Source organism: Athene cunicularia, assembly GCF_003259725.1.
Source record: "Athene cunicularia isolate RWA chromosome 2 unlocalized genomic scaffold, athCun1 chr2_part1, whole genome shotgun sequence".
Taxonomy (NCBI): Eukaryota; Metazoa; Chordata; class Aves; order Strigiformes; family Strigidae; genus Athene; species Athene cunicularia.
In genome coordinates, this window is record NW_020799095.1 from 23873635 (window position 1) to 23878529 (window position 4895).

The following is a 4895-nucleotide window of genomic DNA, read 5'->3' on the forward strand; positions in this document are numbered from 1 at the left end:
GGCGGCGGGGGAGGCGCGGAGGGAGCCGTGCGGGGCCTCCGCCCGCGGAGCGTCCAGATCCGCGCTGGCCCGGCCGTGGGTAGGGCTACGGGTGGTCCCCGTACCGGGAGCACTTAGCACAAGGTCTCGGTGCAGACCCGTTCGTTCGCAGGGGGCGGTTCTTCGGCATGGGTTCTGTCAGGGAAAAGCGCGCAGAAACCTGTCTGGCACCGCCTCAGCTCCCCGGTGTGGAAACGAAGCATGATAAAACCGCTTTTATTGTTCTAAAAGCGTTATAAAGAAGCATGTTAAAACTTTTTATTGTTCCAAGAGCTGAGCTCGTTGTGGACAAGGAGCATTGTCAGTCTCGTTCTTGCGCTCTTCTTGTAAACATTGCATTTAGGGAAAAAAAAAAAAAAATATTTGACCGCATCACACGAGTCTAAGAGTTAAGCACAAAACCTACTGGTGAGAGGTGGACGGCGAAGGAGAGCAATGCGGGTCCGATGCCTTCTGCAAGAATACCAACGCCGCCTCACTTGCAAGAGCCACCCCCAGCACACACAGGGTGTTGCCAGCCCCCACATAAAGTGAGCCGGCGGCACAAAACTTTCATGAGGTGTTTAAAAAATCTCAGGGAATAATCCGGGTTTTGCCTCAAACTTATTTTTGTAATTAGAAGAACGGTGCTTTGACACACACTACTTTTTAAAGAGTTTGGGGATCAAGAATAGTGCTAAATGTGAAAACGCACAACAGAATTCTGAGAGCGTTATTGGAAGCTGTGTGTTTAACGAGGGATAAAACTCAAAGCAGGGTCAAACTAGTTCTCTGATGAAGCATGGCTGGAGTGTAAAGTTGAGAATGTTAAGTTGGTCTGTGAGCAGAGCCTGCGCTACATTTAGCGCAGCTCTGCGTGGATCACCCACACAAGCCTTCGCAGAGCCAAAACTCCGCTTGGTATTGCGAAGACAGGTAGTGCATTATGGGTGTATTAGTTTTCTTTTTTAAATAGAACAAGGAGGTGGCCGGTTGGTGCATGATGTAATTATGAACCTGAAATACTTGCAATAATAATTTTCTGTGTTTCAGAAGGGCAGAAAATTCCAAAGGCAAATGTGAATCCTACATTCATTCTGAGCTCTAACTTCTTAGGTTTTTTGTAGTACCTTATCACATCCATAGGTGATGTGTTCACACTGGCACTTCCTGTTTCCTCCTGCAATTCTTTGACTAAATAGGTAGCCTGACTGCACAATGAACTCCTTTCCTAAATCTGGTTTTGCCAGTCCTGCTGAAATATGCTTTCTGCCCATGCGGACTAGTCTTTCCTTTAAAACTCTGATGAACTTCTCCATTTCAGTAGGAGTTGCATGTCTTAATAACTTTTCACTCCTTAAGATTTTTTTTTTCCCTTTAACTGGCATCTCCATTCTACTTCCTCTTCACACACAATCTCAGTCTTAATAGAACAAATAGCAGGGCTCAGATCCCTTCGTTTAGACTCTGCAGATCCATGCTGGCACATTGTCCCAATCCAATGTCAGGGGAGGTTTCAGTATGATCCCAAGAGTGATATTAAGACACAAACAAGGTGAAATGGCATACACCCAAAAGAGTTTGTATTATTAAGAGTGAAGAGGGGTTAGCAATAGGACAGAATGGAAGGAAAAGACAGAAATCAAGCAAGCATGTGGCAAGAATAGTCACCACCATGGATCCAGCAGCATCCTGTTGGGCCTCAGTCTTCAGTGGTGGGTGCACCCAGATCTAGCAGCATTCCATTGGTCCTCTTCGGTGGTGGGTGCACACCAAGCAAAGTTCTCAGTTGCCTTTTAAATTCATCTTATCAGCTGATTAGCATATCTGCCCACCTTTAGGTTTTCCTCCATTCCCACAGGTTTTTGCTGACTTCCTGGTTCTTGAGCAATCATCCAGTTTCTGGGACAGAAGCACCCACCTCTTACAAGTTCAATAGCAAAGGTGCCAAGCCATTAACAATACAGTAGAGCCACAAAGTATCAGGCTTTATACAGTGGCTGGTGATCAGTGGTCCTTGTGCTTGATGAAAAACACCTGGTTTCACTCAGTCCAGCTCTTTGAGGCTTATCTAAGGAGTTTGACAATGCAACTGCAAGGGAGGGGTGGGTGGATCGATTTTTCTATACGTTCCTGCTTCCTTGGATTATATTCCTTAGATTATAAAGGCCACAGCTGGTCCTTGATTAGTAGTCAAGGTGTTACTGACAGAACCCTATGACTCAAAGCACACATGGAAGCTTTGAGACAACCATTTGACATTTCAGTCTCTCACATGTGCAGCAACACGTGTTTGGTTGTTCTTCTTGCCAATGGACAAGCCCCTGATCTTGTCCCATACATGGTGACTGTCAGAACAATTCAAATCACACATAAGGGGAAGGAAAAGTAATCAGAACTGCCCCCAGATTTGGCTTTATGTAGAAGAGCAGACTGAGGGACATGGACAGCTTTAAAGAATGAGGGCTTTCAGCATGTAACACAGACAAGGGGAGGGGAGCACCCTATAGAGCAGTGGAGGAACTTACTGTTCCTTTAAACATGAAAGTCAAAGCAGATGTATGGACTGTCTGGCTTTCAGTTCAGCCCTCTGGGGCAGCCTGCAATGCTAGGATTATACCAGTTTCTACTGACACAGTTCTGGCAAGAATAGGTGATCAAGCAGAAGCTGCCTGCTCCTGCTCATCATCAGCACCTCTCACTGCCCAGCTGCCCCTTCCTCCTTTCGTCTTTGTATTTTGTCCCATGACTAAAGCCCTCTCAGTCCTTCTGTCTTTCTTGTCCTAAATCTTTCTTTTCATTCCTCCTCTCCATTTTTCTCTCACCAAAGGAATACTCACACTTACCTTTATTTCTGAAAATATCATACACACATTCTTTGTTATCTTCCACAGTCAGCTTGCATACTTTGCCCTCATTCCTCAACAGAGAAAAAACACACCAGTAAAAGAACTGTGAAGTACCTAAAAACTCTCTCCATAAAATTCTGGGCACTGCAAAAGTAGGGCTTACCAGCAAGTCATCCAAATTTAGTAATTAGAAGTAAATAAATCATACAGCATAGACATTAAGTAGAACTACAGGTTTATCTTTTGATCATCATTCTTTGGAAGTTTCTCGCTATTAAAACATCTATTAAAAGATAAGTTCCCCTTTGCAGATGCCAACATCCTTTTAGTAGAGTCAGACTATTTCAAATAAGGGAAAAAAATAAAAAGGACAATTCATGCTCTAAATGAAAGAAGCCTTCAGAGAGAATGTCTTACCCCTTATGTCTGCATGGCCTTTGCCAATCTCAACAGATAATCAAGGATACTGAAATCTTCAGTTGCCTTTCTGGTTGAAGAAATGAGGTATTGCTGGCTCGCTGCTGGGAGCTGGGTACAGTACTGACATTGTGATATCCATTAAATAGATTGTAAGTGTTGTCAGTTTAGCAACTTTAAGTACTACCCTTATACACATATGAAAAATTATCTTAAAAGGTCGGTTTTAGAGCAAAATAATGAAGAGCTGAAATTATATGTCTAGTATGAAAATGTCATGGCAGCTCCATCACTAACATAGCACCTAAAAAAATACCTAGAAATATTTCAGTGTATCAGGTCATGTCATGCACGTCAGGTCTTTCAATTATCTCAGCATTCCAGTGGTTCTCTTCAGGTTGAGCCTTCAGTGCACAGCCTGTTGCAAGAGTAGGTGTCTGAATCTCCATTTCAGTGCTGCTCTGCAGCTGCTGGAGAAAGAGAAAATAATATCTTCTGACTGTACTTTTGCTCTAAGAAAGAATCTTTGTCCTCGTTCTGTAAAGACCATTTTAGAAGGAGTTACACAATAGCAAGTCAGCAGAGAACACAGTCACACTCACATAAATTACCTCAAAAATATCATTTTTAGTTTAATAAAAGTGTTGAGTTTCCAAAGAAAGAAATACAATAATACAACATCTTGTCACCTAGGGAATAAACTCAAGAGTTTATTTTTAACTCATCCATCAGCTGTGAATGGAGAAATAATAGTATGAAAACTTGTATCTATTTTTTTTTTCCTGTCAGTGAGCAGACAGTTAAAGCCATGACCTACCTGTCTGAATCCAAACAGCAAATGCTTTTTTTGTCTGTCAAAACATCTGTAGTAGGGAGACTGACCTCATCAAGTAGCTTTCCAAAGAGAGTTGTTCCAGCTTTCACTGTTTAACTGTGTCATTACAGCAAGCACCTCTCTCAGTCATCTCTGCTCTTTTGTCTAGTATTGTATGGTAAAATATAAAGAGAAGAAGACTGAATCAGATGTCCTTGCTCTTCTAAATAACAAAGAGAGGAAATTCAGTATCAATAGTCTCTGAACAATAAGACTTTGAAATAATAAACTGCATACTGCTACAAGGTCTACAGCAGTCAAATGCTGCCAAGGAATATTGCCATCAGCTATTAAGATATTTCTTGCAGTCTTTAGGCCATGTTCAGCCTCAATCCATTAATTATGGGGTGTTTTTTTTGATTGTGTGGTACAGATGTTGTAAAAGAATCCAGGAAGAGTAAAAAACTATAGAATAGATTTCTGAATTAAAGAAATACATATATATTTTTTGTATATATATATATATATATATATAAAGATTGCAAAGGTTAAGGAATATTAGAATTAGGGCTATCTCTATCTTTAGTTCAGTGTGAATTGTCATGCTAAGTAATGTATGTCTTTTTTTAGGAATAGATAGAGATGGGCCCTACTCCCTCTTTTACTTGCTGATACAGGATGCAGGTGTTAAATCTGAGCATTAGGAAAGATGGATCTATGCATTTCTGCTGCACTCAGATCCCACATAAGGTATCTCTGCTCATATAGATACTTACAGGTGGCAAATTCCTGCCTTC